Raw genomic sequence first — 20,211 nt, 5'->3', positions numbered from 1 at the left:
AAGGTTCCATATAGAATGACTTCGACTAAATTAAAGGAGCTAAAGGAGCAGTTGCAGGAACTACTTGACAAGGGGTTCATCAGATTGAGCGTATCACCCTGGGGAGCGCCGGTGTTGTTTGTAAAGAAGAAAGATGGGTCGATGAGGATGTGCATCAACTATAGGGAAACTAATAAGTGACAGTAAAGAACAAGTGCCTGTTACCACATATTGACGATATGTTTGACCAGCTAAAGGGCACACAGGTTTTCTCCAAAATCGATCTGCGATCCGGGTATCATCAGGTGAAGGTTAAATCAGATAATGTACCAAAAACGACTTTTCGTACTAGGTATGGTCATTATGAGTTTTTTGTTATGATGTTCAGTTTGACCAATGCTCCTACGACATTCATGGACTCGATGAACATCGTGTTCCATGAGTACTTAGATCAGTTCGTGGTGGTATTCATTAACGACATCCTGGTTTATTTGAGGAGCCCTGCAGAACATGAAGCTCATTTGAGACTGGTACTTCAGGTACTTAGGGAAAAGAAACTATTTTCTAAATTTAAGAAATGCAAGTTCTGGCTGGAACAAGTTGCATTTCTAGGACATGTAGTGTTTAGGGAGGGAATTTCAGTGGAAGAAAAAGAGATGATTGAGATGGATCACAAAATTCTGCAAGTTAACTCTAGTTCTATAAATGCCCTATATTGTGCACTTGACATTAATGAATTCAATAGAATTATGGCTTGTAAAATAGCGAAGGAAATTTGGGATAAACTTGAAGTAACCTAGAAATGTATCATAGATGTTAGAGACAATAGAATTGATATGTTGACTAGTGAATACGAAGCCTTTAGGATGAATCCTGATGAATCCATTACAAACATGTACACTAAGTTTACACATATCATAAACTCATTAAATGCTCTAGGGAAAACTTATTCCACTTATGAGATGATACGTAAAATCCTTAGAGGACTTCCACCCATTTGGGAACCAAAAGCCACAACCATAAAAGAAGGTAGAAATCTCAAGACCACGTCACTAGATGAACTTATAGGATCCCTTGACACTTGTGAAATGAATATGAAAGAAAGGAACACTAAAAACAAATATAAGAAATCAATAGCTTTTAAAGCATCTAAATAAAGCTCAAGTGAAGAAGATGATGAAACGAGTGAATTAAATGATGAAGAACTAGAATTTATCACTAAAAGACTTGGAAAAATCTTTAAAATAAATAAGAAGTTCACTAGAAAATTCAGAGGTACAAAAACTGAAAAAGGTGAAACAAGTAAAAAGGAAAATAAAAATAAAAATGATCCTCCTAGTTGCTATAATTGTAAAAAGGTCGGACGCATTAAGCCTGACTGCCCACAGCTCAAGAAAGAAATGAAGAAGAAGAAAACAACAATGAAAGCTACATGGGATGATACAAGCTCGAATGAGTCGGAGAATGAATCCAGCGAAAAAGAGATGGCAAATATGTGCTTCATGGCACACAAAGCTGAGGTAAATTCTTACTACTCCTCCTTGGAAGAATCAAGGGATGAATCATGTAATGATTCATGTGAAAGTATGCCTTCTTATAAAGAAATTCAAGCTGAACTATTTAACTTACACAATAGGTTCATCATAGTATCTAAGAGAAACATAGCCTTCAAAGAAAAAAAATGAAAATCTTATGAATCAAATAGAAAGTTTTAAATTGGCCGAAAAAGAAAAGGATTCTCACATTAATGATCTAATGAAGGAAATTAATAATATGTCTCAAGAATTAGAGAAATCACAAGTGAATGATGATGACAAGAAAGATCTAGAGATAAATGATCTCAAAAGTAAAATTGAAGATAAAGAAAAAATCATTTACAACTTCACTAGAGGAAAAGAGAATTTTGAGAAAATGGTTGGGCAACAAAGGATGGCAAATAACAAAGAAGGAATAGGTTACAACGGAATTGCAAACAAAAGAAAGAAGAACTTATTCATGGGATACTTTGTGAAAGAAGCAAAACACTATGCAAGTACATCCTCTACAAACGTACATGAACATACTACTTGCTACTTGTGTAGGAATAAGGGACACATAATGTTTAATTGTCCACTTAAGAAGAAATATGTCAAAGTTAAGAATGAGTGGAGAATTAACACTAAAACTAGACATGATTTAAAAAGAATTAAGAAGGTTTGGATTCCAAAAAGTAACACCATAAATCCTTCCTTATAGGTATTCTTTAGGTCTACTCCATCAAAAGAAAAATGGTACTTGGACAGCGGGTGTTCAAGACATATGATAGGAGATAGAACAAAGTTCACCACCCTAGATCAAAGAGATGGAGGATATGTGACCTTTGGCGACAATGCCAAAGGTAAAATTATCGGCATAGGCAAAATTGGTAAAGAACCCTCACTTACTATTGATGATGTTTTGTTAGTTGATGGGCAAAAACATAATCTTCTAAGTATAAGTCAACTTTGTGACAAAGGTCATGACATAATATTTAAGAAAGGTAAGTGTATAGTTCAAAATCCTAGAAATCATGAAATTTTATTCACAGCCTATAGAATTAACAATGTGTATTGTATAAACCTTGAAAGTCTAATTTCTCAAAATGCAACATGCTTGGCTACCATAAGTGAAGCTAGTTGGCTATGACATAGAAGACTAGGACATGCAAGCATGGATCTTCTATCAAAACTATCTAAGAAGAATTTAGTCAAAGGTTTACCTAATACAAAGTTCATTAAGGATAAAATTTGTGATGCTTGCCAACTTGGAAAACAAATCAAGACAAGCTTTTAAAAGAAGAAACATATATCAACAAGTAGACTCTAAGAACTTATACATTTGGATTTGTTTGGTCCTATTAGAACTCAAAGCTTAGGAGGTAAGCAATATGCCTTCGTAATAGTTGATGACTATTCTAGGTTTACTTGGTTATTGTTTTTAGCATCCAAGGAAGAGGCTTGTAATATGTTGATAAATCTATGCAAGAAACTCCAAAATGAGAAAGGATACAATGTCTCAAATATAAGAAGTGATCAAGGAAGAGAGTTCAAATAAAGATGTTGAAAAGTTTTGTAATGATCATGGAATTAGTCAAAATTTCTCAGCCCCTAGAACTCCACAACAAAATGGAGTCGTTGAAAGAAAGAATAGAACCCTTCAAGAAATAGCTAGAACAACGTTAAATGAAAATAAACTACCTAAGTATTTCTGGGCTGAAACTGTTAATATCGCTTGTTATGTAATAAATGGAGTTTCCATTAAATCAAGCCTAAATAAAACTCCTTATGAATTATGGAAATGAAGAAGGCCTAACATAGCTTACGTTCATGTGTTTTGGATGTAAGTGTTTTGTACTTAATGACAAAGATGACGTAGGGAGATTTGATGCTAAGTCAGATGAAGGTATCTTCCTAGAATATGCTGCAAATAGTAAGGCTTTTAGAATCTACAACAAGAGAACACTAACAACTATTAAATCAATTCATGTAACCTTTGATGAATCAAATCCCTTTGCAAAAGAAATCAAGAATGAAGAAAAAGATGATATTTCACAAAAAGAAGAAGGTCTAGAAATCAAAGAAGAAAAATAAGAGAACAATGAAGAAATTCCAAAAGATAATCCTATAGAAAATCCTGAATTACCAAGGGAATGGAAATATGTAAGAAATCGCCCTCAAGATCAAATCATAGGAGAACCTTCTAGAGGATTAACTACTAGATCATCATTAAAGAATTTATGCAATCACTATGCCTTCTTATCTTAAGAAAAACCAAAGAATATAGAAGAAGCCTTAAGTGATGATTCATGGATAATTGCCATGTAAGAAGAGTTGAATCAATTTGAAAGAAGCAAAGTATGACCATTAGTCCCCAAACCAGAAAATAATTCAATTATAGGAACTAAATGGGTATTTAGAAACAAAAAGGATGAAAATGGAATAGTAGTTAGAAATAAAGCTAGACTTGTAGCTAAAAGATATAACCAAGAAGAAGGGATAGACTATGATGAAACATTTGCTCCCGTAGCTAGAATGGAAGCAATAAGAATGCTCTTAGCTTATGCATCTCATAAAGAATTTAAATTATATCAAATGGATGTAAAGAGTGCATTTCTAAATGGTTATATTAATGAAGAAGTATATGTAGAACAACCTCATGGATTTGAGGACATAAAACATCCAGATCATGTGTTTAGATTAACTAAAGCATTATACAGGCTAAAACAAGCTCCTAGAGCTTGGTATGAAAGATTAAGCAGATTCTTACTAGATAATAGCTTCTCAAGAGGAAAGGTAGATAACACTTTATTCATTAAAACCAAAAACAAAGACATGCTTATAATTCAAATCTATGTTAATGATATCATACTTGGTGCTACAAATGATGAATTATGTAAGGAATTTGCAAAGTGTATGCAAAATGAGTTTGAGATGAGTATGATGGGAGAATTAAATTACTTCCTAAATTTACAAATTAAGCAAGCTAAAAATGGAACATTCATTAATCAATCAAAATACATAAGAGATATGCTTAAAAAATTTGTTATGGAAGGAAGTAAACCCATAGGAACTCCCATGAGTACTTCAATAAGCCTTGATAAAGATGAAAAGGGAAAACCATTTGATATGAAATATTATCGAGGTATGATAGGAAGCTTATTATACTTAATAGCTAGTAGACCCGATATAATGTTTAGTGTGCGCATGTGTGCACAATTTCGATCAACACCTAAAGAATCTCTTTGAGTAGCTGTGAAAACAATCCTAGGATACTTGTTAGGAACAATTGACCTAGGACTTTGGTACCCAAAGGACACCGGATTTGAAATGATTAGTTACTCGGATACTGATTATGCAGGATGTAAAATTGATTGAAAAAGTACAAGTGGTACATGTCACTTCCTAGGGCGATCATTAGTATCTTGGTTTTCTAAGAAAATAAACTCCATAGCCTTATCAACCACTGAAGCTAAATATGTAGCAACCAAGAGTTGTTGTGCGCAAACTTTGTGTATGAAACAATAATTAAAAGACTTTAATCTAGGATATACAACTATTCCAATCAAGTGTGATAACACAAGTGCAATAAATATATCTAAAAATCCTATATTACACTCAAGAAACATAAGACATCACTTTCTAAGAGATCATGTTCAAAAAGAAGACATCCTACTTGAATTTATAAACACAAATGACCAATGGGCGGATATCTTTACAAAACCTCTCTCTGAAGAAAGATTCATATCCATTAGAAGAGAACTCAGATTGTTATATAGTAGGGAAGTAATTTAGAAAAGCTTCAGGATAAGCATAGAAAGAATTTTTACAAATTTACATACTTCAGACGACTAAGCTTGGAAGCTCAGACGACTGGACACTATAGCCTGAAGGGTCAGACGACTGAGCTATCACACCTCAGTCGACTGAGGTGCTACTGCCTTTTCAGATTCCTATTCCGTAAATCATTAGATGACTGAGCTTAATCTTCATTCTACTGAAGTTGTGGGATCTATATATTTTAAAGCACGAAACCCTAACTTCAAGCTACTGGCTGCTACTCCATCACTCACCTGAAGTTCCACCCTTTCATCTTCCTTGCTTCCTCACTCAAAAACCTTCGAATCAAAGCTCCAAACTACTTCTCCTACACTCTTTCACTCGGTTTCAAGGGTTCCTCTTAGCTTGTTTCCTCCAATATACAATGATGCCTCGCACCAAGACCATGACAAACCGAGTTTCTTCTTCCGGGAGGGACGACAACAACATCGAGCATTGGCTAGTCACTCCCCAATCTAAGCTATGTTATTGTTCTACTCTCCATTCTACGGACCCCATCTTTGGTAAGGTGATCGACACCAACTTTTTTGATTCCGAATTCCCTGAAATACTACCTATGTTTAGAAACATTGGTTGAAAAAATTTTGTTGTCTCTGAAGCCAAAGGCATGTTCCCAAATCTTATCAAAATATTTTATGCCAACATGATTCATGGAGGCGGTGTTTTAACTACAGAGGTTAAAAGCAAGAAAATTGTTTTAACTCCTCAAATTTTAGCTCCTATTATGCATATCACTCCAGGAGAATTCAAATGTCCCGTGAAACCTAAGGTGTAGTCCCAAGAGGGGGGTGAATTGGGTTATTTAAAAAAATTTTAGAGTCCTTTTTAAGAGTTCTTGACTTTAACAATCCTTTAAAGACTTCTTATATTTTTGTTGATTAGGCAATCCACACAAGCACTAATTTCTTCTATTCAATCCACAATCACAACAAGCACAACTAATTAATTAACTGTTCAAGTAAAACAACCATAACACAAGAATCAATTCTTAATTTGTAATATTTAGCAGCCCTGTATATGAATGTGCAAGTCTTGTAGTTGGGTTTTGAATTGAATTTTAAAATAACATCCAAACACTTTTTCAAGATTAGAACTTAAATAAACCTTCAGCTAATAGGTTTTGGGTTGTTAACCAATCAATGTACTTCCTTACGGTTTCCGCAAAAGATTGATTAACCAATGTACTCCCTTTTGGTTTCCGCAAGCCCAAGAACAAATTAGACTTTGGGTTTACTTAATTTCCAATACGCGTCATTTTATGATTAAAATAATTACAACATCCATGCAGTTTATATCTTTGCTGAAATTTAAAAAAATTAAGGGAAAGAGAGTGACACTACTGTTTTTACGAGGTTCAACTTACCCCAGCCTACGTCCTCGCCTTAGGTCAACCACTTAAGGATTTCATTATACCTTGTTCCTTCCAGGTGGAACAAAAACCTTTACAATAACCAACGTCTTTTTTAGGAAGAGAAACCTCTCCAAGCAACAACCTATGCTTGGTCCAACGATTCAACAATACCTTGAACCATCAAAGATTTAGTAGAAAGGAATGGATATCTACGTACAAAAACACTCTCAAAACACAAAGCAAGTTGTACAAGTTAAATCTCAAATCGTACTTTAAAACCAAAACTAAATAGAAAATGTGGAGCTCAAGGTTTAGAAGTCACCAAATGTTCTTTCTTATTAATATAAGAATTTTAAATGCAACTCAGAATCATAACCCCTTTTAAATGCAGCAATTTCGTAGAGTTTTCCCCCAGCAAAGGTATGATCGAGAATGAGCTTTAGGAGAGTTTTAGCATAGAAATCATGTATTGCTTGAATGTATTCTTCATTTAGCAAGGAAGGTATTTATAGACCTTTTTAAGGAAAGTTTCCTTATTTAACATGAAGCATTTAGGTAACTTTTCAAAAAATATTAAATTATAGAATAAATTTTTGAAAATATTCCATTTAGGTAACTTTTCAAAAAATATTAAATTATAGAATTAATTTTTGAAAAATTTCCTGCAAGTTTAAAATTCAAAAATTCTCCGCAGAGTCAGTTGACTGGCTCACTTGACTAGGTCACTAGTTAGTCGGCTAGGCAGTCGTCTCTTTTCAAATATTTTTTATTTTTGATTTCTTTAAAATCTAGTTTACTTGAAAAACTTAATTATGACTTTTCAAAAACATGTTCAAGAGTTTTTTTTTTTAAGTGCTGGTCTCTAAGTTTTTGTATCTTAAGGAGCTTCACATATCTAAATAGTGATGACTTAGAGTACTTACAAATATCCTTCTAAGTATGGTATCCTTAATCACTAAGTCTTGCAGCCTCTTCAGGTTCACTTTAGACTTCAAGAATTGATTGACCTTTAAGCTTTTCATTTGTCGTTCATTGCTTCAATATTCTGAGGAGCTTTCACTAGATTGACATTGATCTTCAGCTTACTTCCATGATCAATCGTGAGTGTCCTTTTACTTAGACCTGAAATAAAACCACTCAACAACACAGGTTAAAGCATCCTTTATTTTGTTATCATCAAAATAAGATTGAAAAGTCCAGTTAGGCCAACAATCTCCCCTTTTTGGATGATGACAAATGAGGAGCAAAAATATGAGTAAGCCTTAAAGAGACTCCCCCTTACAACTAGCATTATTCTACTCCCCCTTACAATAAGCATCATTTTAATAATTTGTAGTTTCAAGACCAATTTCAAAAACATACAATATCATGCTCATCATACTCATCATCGATACCATACAATATCATGTACTTCTCGCTTACATATCTCGTGCTCAACTTTTACAATATCTTGCTCAATTACCATTTTTCAATATCATGCTCAACATGCTTAATTTTTGCTCAAATACTACTGCCCCTTTTGACATCAATCAAAAAGGGTAAAAAAAATGTAAATAAACATATGACCACACATTTTTCAATATATTACAATATAGTATATATAGTATGCTACAATAGTCAAGTATTCATGCATGGTTTATATATATAGTGGCATTCATATTTCATCATTCAAATCCAAGATCATGGCAATAGTATCAATATCATTACATGCGCATAAGTATGCTTTATTGCTCAAATACCAAGTAATACCAATTGATACATTCATGGATTCCAATATACGTCCATAGATGCCAATTTTTCATTTATTCATGTGATCCATCATAAGCATACATGGTCAGGACATTTCAAAAATCATGAGATTTTCAAACAAGTATAGTGAGCCATACATCATTAATATTTTAATTGTCTTTAAAGATTTTAAGATACCAATTTTAAAACATATACATGTAGCATATTGCTTATCACATAAGTATGAATCTATTTTTCAAGAAACAAGGAAAGTAACCAAGCTAAGTGTTGTATTATTAAAGTGAACGCCAAAACAAACTTAGAACATACAAAGAGACAAAGGTGATGATACTGAGGAAGGAAGTGATGAAGGTGAAGAAGTGGATGGTGAAGAAGAGGAAGGTGAAGAAGAGGAAAGTGAAGAAGAAGCTGACAAGGAAGATGATGATGATGTTGATAGCTGAATTTTAGACTTTTTATGATGTATTATGCACTCTTTATGTAAACGCTTAATTTTTATGTTGCCTTGAATTTCTTTGCTTGTCTTTCCTATGCTTGTAAACCATGACTATGCTCTTCTATTACTTTTTGCCTTATGCACCTCAATTCTTTTTGAATGATGTCAAAGGGGGAGAGGAAATTGTGGGCAAATCTAAATTTTGAGCAAATATTAATTTTGAGCAAATATGGATTGTGAAACAAATATGAATGCTAGAGCAAATATGGATTGTGAAACAAATATGAATGCTGTGTTAAAGCAAATATGAATGTTAAAGTAGTAAAAGCCATGATGACATTTGCTATAATGAAATGAAAAAGCCATGTTGACATATGCTATAATGAAATATACTTGATTGTGTGCTTATTTGTTTTTTTTTTTTTTTTTTGAACTTGCTCATATTTGATATCATCATTTTTCAAAATTGTTAAAAGGCTTGCTTATTGTAAGGGGGAGCCTTGTCAAAGGATCTCTTATCTTTACTCCTTATTTGTCATCATAAAAAAGGGGTAGATTGTTGGCCTAACATGGCTTTCAAATCTCATTTTGATGATAACAAATTAAGGTTGATTTAACATGTGTTGTTAAAAAGATGATGTTTCAGGAATTCTTAAAGACAAAGTTCAAAAGAAAGACTAGTAATGAAAGTTCAAAGATCACTAAAGACTGAAAATTCACATTCATATTCCAAGTGATCCATAGGAAGCTCAAGCAACACCAAAATGATTAAAGTATGTGGAAATCTAAAGCTGACTCAAGCTCAAGTCAAAGGGGACTCAAAGCAAAAATACCATGGAAGACTTCAAGATTAGAGTATTTAAGGCTTTAAGACAAATGATGTAAGTACTTCATATTGAAATATCACATGAAAATATTTTGAAGCTCTTTAGGGGTTATTGTCGACTTAGAGACTTTATTTTAAAAACCCCCAAAAAAATTTTTATGAGTAATCAAAGCAAGAGAACAAAGAGTTTTTGAACATTAAACTAAAAAACCAGATTTTTAACTGCCCAGGCGACTGAAGTTTAATCTCAGAAGACTGAAAAATTTCCTCAAACAACTGAAGGTTAAGTTCAGTCTATTGAAGAATTTCCTGATGAACTCCTGAAGAGGCTGTACAACCTCAGATGACTGAACTATGTCACCCCAGTCGACTGACCCTGTTTCCAGATAGTTTTTCAGTGTTTTAAAGAACTTCAGAAGATTGAAATCGATGGCTCAGTCAACTGAACACTGTTAACGACTATAATTTTTAAATGTTTTAAAATTCAAACTTAAGTTTCTTATGCCCCAAATTCATAAAAACTTGAAAAATACTTGAAGTAATCTTGGGTAACACGAAAATACTTGTATGGGCCTATAAGTACATGTTTTGGCAAATTAAAATATACCAAGTAAATAAAAATTTGCTCAAAATATGAAAGCTCTCTTGCTCTCTCAAAGATCTCTGTTGCTCACTCTTGCAAATCTGAATTGCTGAAGAGGTCTGAAGTACTGAATCATCCTTCTCTAAGCTCTAAACTTTTGAATCACTGATTCTCATCTAGAGAAGAAATTTGGTGAAATCACTCTTGGGCTTCAATTCTATTTCCTTTGATATTTTATATTGAATTATATAGTGCTTTCAATTGTACTAATCTGCTCTTTTGAAAGTGTCGTTGTACACCAGATTATCTGTTATCTTTCTTGTAGTTGTTGACGATTCAAGGATTGTTTGGATCGTTGGACCATGTGTGGGGTATCGCTTGGAGAGGGGGCTATACCCTTAAGGAGGGATTTGTAAAGGTTTGCTCTACCCGGAAAGGAGTGCTATTTTGGAAACCTTAGGTGGTATTGGCCTAAGGCATGGACATAGGATGGGGATAAGTCGAACCTTATAGAAAGCTCGGTCTGACTCTTACCCTTCTTTTTACTTTTAGCATATATATATATATATATATATATATATTATGTATGGTGTGTATGCAAAGTGCAGGTTGCTGAAAATCAAAAATCGAGATTAAGAAGACTCTTAACTTAAGAAATTACGTTTGATTAAACTTTTGTGAAAACCCAAAAGGGAGTACGTTGTTTAATCGTTTAAGGAAATCTTAGTTGAGAGAGGACAAGCAAATTTCATTCATTACAGGGCTTGAAATAAACACATATTCACAGGGCTACAAACGAACTCTACCTTGAGTTTTTGCTAAAGCTGAAAAATGCTACATCTTATATCTTGATTGAGTATATTGTGTTTGATTGGATTGTTTGGTTATTGCTTACTTGTGTTGAGTTTAAGTGTGATTGTGGATTAATTAAACAAATTAAGTTTTTGTTGAGTGTTGTTAAAAGTTAAAGAATTCTTAAAAAGAATTAAAAGAAAATTTTAATAACCCAATTCACCCCCCTTTTGGGACTACACCTTGACTTTCAAAACCAATTTAAGATTAAATCTTTATGAATGAAAAGATCAACTTGAATAATATTTCTTTTAGTAATTTAATTCAAAATTAGAACTCAATTTAACTTTTGAAATGTCAATCCAATCAACAAGGTAAGCTTGACTTCACAATATGAAATAAAACAGAAATTTTAGCAAGCTTCCAAAATTCATATTTTGACATCAAATTAGTTACTTGAGTTTAAGTATGTTAATCAGTTTTGATATTTATCAACGTACTCCCTTTAATCAAGGTTTCCGCCATCAACATACTCCCTTTAATCAAGGTTTTCGTAATTCCCAATAACTATTTAATTTCCAGCAATTTAGTAAACATCCACGCAATTTATATATGCAGAAAATTAAAGAAATTTAGGGAAGAGAAAGACACGTAGATTTTATGAGGTTCGGCTATACCCGCCTACGTCCTCGCATTAGGCAAACCTCCCAAGGATTTCACTATACCGCTCCCTTAATCGGGCGAAGCAAATAGTTTACGCACTCCTTTAAGTAGGATGGAGCCCTCCTCTCCAAGCGATACCCCACGCTCGGTAGTCCAACGATTCAACAATCTTGAACCGTCCAAAACAACAAGATATACAAGAACAATCTTGTGTACAAGAAATACTCTCGAAAGAGTAGATTAGTATGATTTAAAATCAGAATATAATTTAGCAATTTAATCAATATAAAGAGATAAAGCTTAGATATATATCACCGTGGATTTATTCTTAGATTGAAATCTCAGTAGTATACTTAGAATACGGTGAGAATATATCAGCAAGAATTCAACAATGAATTTTCAACAAAGTGTATTCAGTAAGAGAGCTTTGAGAGTATAAGTCTAAGCTTGTATGCTGATCGCTATTGATTGTTGGGCGTTTAATTTTTGAAATCAAATTGTATTTATAAAGTTCAAAAAGTAATTTTCGTATTCCCTAAGTTACTAGATGTGTTTCCCAAGTTTTCTCATTGTTTGGGGTTCAAGCAATCTATTTTGGAAACATTCCCTCGCTGTTTTAAATTTGAATTCTCGAAAGTTAGTCACCTGATCCCAAAGGGTTAGTCACCTGTGCCTTTAAATCACAACGAATATTCAAACACAGAATGGGGTCAGTCGCCTGACTCTAAAAGGTCAGTCGCCTGACGCTATTCTGTCTGTTTAATTTTCATCAGCATATAATGTCGGTTGTATGATAAAACATGGTCAATCGCTTGAACTTACAACTTTCCAAAATCTTTGATTTTCAAAAGTGTCAGTCAACTGATCAGACATGGTTAGTCGCCTGAACTTGCAATTTTCATGAATTTAAGAAATGTGTTTCCAAATACTTGTTAGCTTAGAATATTGAATTGAGATTTTGAAAATATAATTTCCAAGGTTTTCAAAATCAGGTCTCTAAGTCGATAAATGTGATACCCCATGGATGAAAGACTTAAAAAGAATAGATGTTACTACCGATATCAACAAGGTGCACCTTTCTTTTTGGGAGCTTTCCTATAAGAAGCCCATAGTTAAGCGTGCTTGAATTGGAGCAATCTTAGGATGGGTGACCACTTGGGAAGTTTTCTCAGGAAGTGTGTGAGTGAGAACAAAACACACTGAAAAGAAGACGTGTTGGTTTATGGGGCCAGTCATTAGTCCGATAAGGCCCGCCCCCTGTTGTTTGGTCTAGGTGGAGGAGGAGAGACGCAGTGCTCCCTGGCATGCCCAAGTTAGGGCGTTACAAATGGTATCAGAGCCAATACCCAGCCAGAAGTGTGATGAGATTCACATCGCCTGGGTTTGGAAATGTAGGTTCGCAACGAGGACGTTGCGTTCTATAAGTGGGGGAGAATGTGATACCCCATGGATGAAAGACTTAAAAGATTAGATGTTACTACCCATATAAAAAAGGTGCACCTTTCTTTTCGGGAGCTTTCCCACAAAAACTCCATAGTTAAGTGTGCTTGGCTTGGAGCAATCTTAGGATGGGTGACCACCTGAGAAGTTTTCTCAGGAAGTGTGTGAGTGGGGACAAAACACACTGAAAAGGACACATGTTGGTTTGTGGGGCCAGTCATTAGTTTGATAAGGCCCGCCCTTTTGTTTTCTGGTCCAGGTGGAGGAGGAGAGATGCGGTGCTCGCTGGCAGACCCAGGTTGGGGCGTTACAATTAAATCCTAAGAGCTTCAAACACTTATATTGAAAATATGCGAAGTCCTTACATGATACTTTTAAACAACTACGACACTTCTATTCACTAAGTCTTCATGTATTGCTTCCTTTCTTTATGCTTGTCTTGACTTCATGTTTCAACACTCTTTTAGCTTCATTATATCTTCTATCTTTGAGTTCGAGCTTTCAAAAGACTTTGTCAAGCACTTGTTCTTGATCACTTGAGTCACTTGATCTTGATACTTGAGTTATCTGAAATATCATCACTTAACCAAACATGTTAAGTTCCCTTGATTTGTTATCACCAAAATAAAATTATTTAGCCTTCTTAGGCCAACACTAGGTTTATATCTCCCCACTGAACATCACCTCTAGGCTAGCAAGTGCAAATACAGAGACTAGCATTAAAAGAATATCTTGAGAAGAATGGTTGAGTTTAGTGAACTCAGAGTTCATGTAAATAACTCTAAAAAAATGGAAGGCTGAAAAAAATCCTCACAAAGGTGTCATAGTTGCCACAGTTGTTCTCTCAGTGTTGACTAGGAAATCTAAGTTAAACGAATCATGTTTAATTGTGACTAAGCCTTGTAATATACCATGTAAATACCAAAACTTATATAACGACATTAAAACTTATGAACCCATAATTAATTCTCATCAAGTTTCAAAAAATGAATACTAACTACACCTCAGGAAAATATGCTTGAACAATTCACTTCATCGCTAGTGATCATAATAAAGCCATTAACAGATAGAACATAAATTTGTAACAAGAATGCTATATAAAACTATGCAAAGGAATAGGTTGTGTTAACATGAGTTACCTCATATAGTATTCATTGAAATTTTAAAAATTTGTCATGTATGTGCCATATATTCAACATGTAGTGCCTTTCTAACCCAACAACCCCCAACTTAAGACTTAGGTGTCCCCACTGAAGTAAGTAAAGAAGACACCTGGAATGCAGGGGAGGTAAGCACGACACTATGATGGGATAAAAACAACTGTACCTGCACATAAATGCACCCAACATAAAACTAGGATACAGTAAAGAAGCAATGATAAACGGGGCACAAAGACAAAAAGAAAGTCACCATAAACTCGCATATCCATCATGTAGAACATCCTGATAAGAAATACATAGAAAATGAAAGTACAACCAAAATAATAGTAATCGTCACTATAGAATAGCAAAGGATATCAAATAACAACATCTGAATACAGAACATCACAAATAACAATGAAAGACTAGGAAAAGGGTCACGACGTAGTCAAAACTCATCCTCGGTAGACCCACTAGCCTCATTGCCGAATTGCCAATCCCCAAATCCTCAAAATCATTAGTAGTCACGCTATCATCGGCCACACCATCCTCAAACTTGCTGTCACCAGAAACATCGAACGAATCCATCGCCAGGTCGCTTGTAGTGCAGTTGGGAGGGGTAGGTGGTGGTGGAGTGGGTGTGGTCCTTAGAATGGAGCGTGGAGAGGAGGTGCAAGGGTGCATAGTGGAGTAACCGTGGTGGCAGAAGTATGCATAGGGACGAGCGATATTGACACTGATATAGCAAGGGGCACCGGTGGACACTCTAGGACATCAATCAGAAGGATCGGCGCAGTCATCAGAGGCTTTATCATATGAGGGACAGGGATGACACTCTCCACCTTAGGTTGCCTAGTGGTTGCAATCAGGGTCAATGAGGGACAAACCTTGTCTATAGGCTACACAAAATTAGGTGCAAGAGGATTCTCGGGTGACTCAGTCCCTTTCACAGAAGTGGCGGCTAGTGTGGTAGCTAATGAGTCCCTAGAATATATGATTTTAGACCCTCATTTATCTTTGTTTATCCTCATTTTCCTCTGTATTCTCCTAGAGTTATCATTGTTCAGAGCTATGCAAGATTTGTTTGTCTTTTCAAGAAAAATATGTTAAAACCATGGAGTTAGGCATCACGAGAAGCCAAGGAGGATTTGGAAGACTCAAATCTCAAAATCACATGTTTAGCCAAGTTCCTAAAGCTTTAGACCATCAATGTACAAGAAGACAACGCTCGACCATGTGGCGCAACCAGCAACACACAGGGGCGACTTAGTCTTCCACTGCAGACTCCAAGGTTTAAACTGAGATTAGAAAGCTATAAGGTTCGACCAAGTGCTCGACCAAGTGACTCTCCAGAGTGACCATATCGAGATACTGAGAAAAAATTGAGAGCAGAAATACTGAGTGTCTTGACGAAGTGTTTGGCCAAGAGACCTTAAGGGGTGACGATGTCAAGTTCCTGAGATTTCCTGAAGATCGAGATCTCGCAAGTCTCAACCATCATCTTGACTAGCAAGAACTTGAGGTGTGACAACGATGATCTTTTGCGCGAGATTTGCTGCAAACTTTCCTAACTTGTAAAACAAACCTTGTAAACCCTAGAGCCTATAAGTATTCGCTACGAACACAAGTTCTGGGTTCCTCTTTGGCCTCTCTTAGGTTAGTGACAGTCCTAGGATGCCATTAAGAGCCAAGTTAAATCAGGAGTACTATAGATTTTCGGGTTGTGCATAAAGTGTCCAAAAGTGTCCAACGACTTGTGACAACCGGCGACATTCGTGTGTTTTCTAGTGTATATTACGTGGTCTTATTTTGTACTTCCTGGCATTAGTGATAGACGTGATGAATGCAAAGGAATGATCCTTTTACTTGCTTTCAATTTACTTCTTTCTTTACATGCTTTCAATTTACTATTGTGTGTGTGATGAAAGGTTGCAGATAAGGATAAGCACTACTACATTTTCGTCAGGGGGAAATAGTTGGCTACGGATTCCCTGGAGGTGTATGTGCTCTGGATGGTTGGTGCAGTTTTGCTACCCTGTGCCCTTGTACGTCCCTCTCCCGCTTTGCTATGAAATTCTTGGGTTAGTACTTTTATCGAAGCCTGAAGGAGCATAGTCAGAGGCATGTCCTCTAACGCCTAATTCAGCCATTAGCGCCACTTTGTAGGAGTAGGGTAACATGGAAATTTACTTGCTTTCTAGTAGTGTTAATTTACATGCTTTCATTTAAATGCTTTTTCAGTAGTTGGATAGAAAACAATATAAAAAAATATCATCTTTTCACTCCTCTTCTTAACAAGGTTCTAGTAAACTAATTTGGAAGAGGTTCTATAAACTGCGCTTCAAGTCCCTGAGGATCGACACCAAACTAACTCACTTTCTACAAGACTTGGGATAGTTAGGTAGTATAAATTTTTTTTTTGGTAGTTAAGGACCTAAGCCTTGGCGAGCCTACCAAATTTTGGCGCCATTGCCGGGGACATGGCTACAGTTATGAACCAACTTCTAAATTTGGGTATTGTTGCCTTGTTCTTTTTATTTGCTCTCCTTTTATTTTCACTTATTTTGTTATTTTTATTTTTCTTTGTTTTTTGTTTACTTTTTCTTAAGTCTGAATCTTTGTGCTTAAAAGTGTGTATGTTTGGTCTGTGTTCTTTGGAACCTAAGATACTTCATATAGATCCCGAGATTGAAAAATCCCATAGGTCCCTTAGGAAACCTATCTCTAATCCAGAGAAGGCTGAGTCATCTAAACTGAAAGCCATGGCCGAAAATAATCCATTGGTTCCCGCTGAACAAATCTTGAAACCCAAAGCTCCCTGCCTACCTATGGTAGGAGAGCAACCCCTTCGGCCTCTTAGGGACTACGTTGTACCTAACACATACACATCAATATCCTGCATCTGGTTCATAGATGTTCAGGCGGCACAATTTGAGATTAAGACTTCAATCATCTCGATGTTGCCCAACTTTCATGGGAGTTCCACTGAAAATCCTTATTAGCATCTAGATGAGTTCTTGGATATTTGCTCCACCATCCGCATACCTAATTTTAGTGAAGATGCCCTTCGTCTTAGGCTTTTTCCATTCTCTTTGAAAGATAAAGCCAAATATTGGTTGACATCCTTAGAGTTGAACTCGGTGACCAACTGGGCGACCATGCAACATGAATTTCTGAAAAAGTACTTCCCCATAGGGAAGACTAACCAGCTGCGGAGGGCAATCACAAGTTTCGCACAAACGGATGGGAAACTTTTCTTTGAGACCTGGGAGCGCTTTAGGGACCTACTTCATAAATGCCCACATCATTAAGTCCCCAAGTGCCAATTAGTCCAAATTTTTTACGAAGGGTTAGCTAAAAGAGATAGGTCCATGGTTGATGCATCGTGCAGAGGTACTTTCCTCACAAAGAACGAGAACGAGGCTTGGGTTCTCTTTGAAAATTTGGCTAAAAATTCTCAGCAGCACATGGCTGCCACTCGTAGACTACCCAATCCATCAACCTCTAAACCTAAGGGAGTCTACGAGTTGACTACAAGCCAGGACCTAGCACTTACCTTGCATGCCATATCCAAAAAATTAGACCAGTGCTTTTCCTTAGGCCCGCAGACAATGACGTGTGCAAAAGTTTGTGCAATCCGCTCTGACCCTTCCCACACATGCTATAATTGCCCCCACATACATTCCCAGCTTGAGCTTGTGCAAGAGGAAGTGAAGGCCACCCACAATTGGTATGACAAACCATCCAATGACCCTTACTCGAATACCTACAACCCCGAGTGGAAACAACATCCCAATTTCTCCTGGAGGCCGCAAGCTCTGGGTTTTCAATCCCAAAGACCTGCACAAGCCCCTAATGCTTTGCCTCCATGCCCATACCAAAACCTCCAAAATCATCCTAATTTAGCCCTCAAATTTTCAACCATTTAGCAGTCATCTCCACCTCCGTCTACATATGATCAAACTTTCCAAGAAATGGTGCTAAGAGCGCTCAAAGGCATTGAGACTGATAACCAGGTGGACATGCAATTACTTGACTCTCACTCTTAATCTATTGCCAAGCTAGAAGTTTCTTTAGGCCAACTAGCTCTTTCTGTGAGCCACAAAGATGGGAGTAAGATGTCAAACCAACCTCTAGTGCATTTTAGAGAACCGGACACCAGACCATCATCGTGCCATGAGCAAGCCCACTCAGTAATCACTTTGCAAAATGGTGGAGCGGTAAACGCAAGGGTAAAAGAAAAGTCAAGAAAGGGTAAGGATGAGAAGATAATAGAGGTAGAATGAAAGGCCAAATTAAAATCTTATCTTGAAGTTCCCACAACCCTCTATAGAGAAACATTGCCACACTTTGCCTGTCCAGCACTATATCCTGCTGTCCTGCAGGCAAATTCAAAATCTAAGAAAGAAGAAGCTGAAGATTCCATGATGAACACCTTTATGAAAGAAAATAATGACCTTTTCCTCTTAGATGTTATAAAAAAAAAACCTAATTACAAAAAGTTCTTCAAAGAGTTATACACTCAAAAGTGTGAATCAATAGCGCACCCAAATTAAGGAGTCCAATAGACCGAAATCGTTAGCTCAATTTCCCTAGGTTCCGCTCCTCTCAAACTCAAAGACCCTAATTCCACCATTGTCTCCTGTATAATAGGTGCATGCATTATTGATAACTTTTAGACTTGGGAGCTAGTGTGAACATACTACCCTAATCGGTCTATCAGAAAGTTGGTCTAAGAGATTTGAAGCCAACCCCGAACACATTGCGTTTTGTTGATCAATTTATAAAAAGTCCTCGGGGCATTATAAACGGATGTCCTAGTCAAGGTGGATAAATTCTCTTACCCTTTTGATTTCCTTGTTCTAGATGTGGAACCTGTCAGGCCATCGGGCCCGATCCTTTTGGGCTGACCATTTTTAGCCACTGCTAATGCCTGTATTTAGTGTAGGATAGGTGTCATGGGCATTTCATTTGGTAACATGCAACTCTGACTTAACGTGATCCGTACTTTGTGGCACAAACCTAACAATCTTCCTTACAAGGATGTCGATATAATCAATGAAGGTGTTGAACAAGATGCATCCCCGACTCCGTTAGGTGATTCGCCTAAGAAGAAGTTCGCACATGATTAACCTCCTACTATAAGTTTAGAGGATCCATGCACCTGAGTTTTTGCTACGAGTAAGCCGGTCTCTATAGCGGAAGGGAGACCTTGGAAAGCGTGGTTTAAGAGCCTTCCTACTCTCTCTAGTGTGCGAGCTAGCACTTTTATTGAGGTCCCTCCAGTACTCGAATTAAAGCCTTTTCCATCTTCTCCCAAGTGTTTTCTTGGGCCCCCGAGAAACCTTACCTGTAATCATATCATCCAGCTGGATAGCTCACAGGAGTCAAGGCTTGTTCATGTTCTACAGAAACATATGAGAGCAATAGGATGGTCAGTGGCTGACCTTAAGGGAATTGACCCGTCTGTTTGCATGCACCAAATTCATTTTGAGCCAAATGTTAGACCCATCCATAAGATGCAATGGAGACTTAAACCCAATATGAAGGAAGTGGTTTTGAAGGAAGTGGCTAAACTCTTAGATGCATGGATCATATTTCCCATATCTTATAGTGAATTTGTGAGCCCCACACAAGTGGCCCCGAAGAAATCCGGGATCACTATTGTTAAGAATGGTCAGGGTGAAGGCATCCCCACTCAAGTCACCAGCGATTGACGGGTATGCATTGATTATAGGAAACTTAATAACCTCACTTGAAAAAACCACTTCCCATTACCATTTATCGATCACATCCTAGAGAGGTTAGTAGGAAAAAAATTTCTATTGCTTCTTGGATGGGTACTCAGGCTACAATCAAGTCGCAGTCCACCCAGATGATCAGGAGAAGACTATATTCA

General features: G+C 36.4%; 1 non-coding gene across 1 annotated transcript; it reads right to left on the bottom strand.

Moving 5' to 3' along the window:
• Window positions 1–17,519: 17,519 nt before the first annotated feature.
• On the bottom strand, window positions 17,520–17,625 carry LOC131161122 (small nucleolar RNA R71). The gene has a single exon (XR_009138281.1). It is a non-coding gene; the product is annotated as a small nucleolar RNA R71 (small nucleolar RNA).
• Between the last annotated feature and the right edge of the window lie 2,586 nt (window positions 17,626–20,211).

The sequence above is a fragment of the Malania oleifera genome, chromosome 7, assembly GCF_029873635.1.
Source record: "Malania oleifera isolate guangnan ecotype guangnan chromosome 7, ASM2987363v1, whole genome shotgun sequence".
Lineage (NCBI taxonomy): Eukaryota > Viridiplantae > Streptophyta > Magnoliopsida > Santalales > Ximeniaceae > Malania > Malania oleifera.
This window is presented reverse-complemented; position numbering and strand designations above follow the sequence as displayed.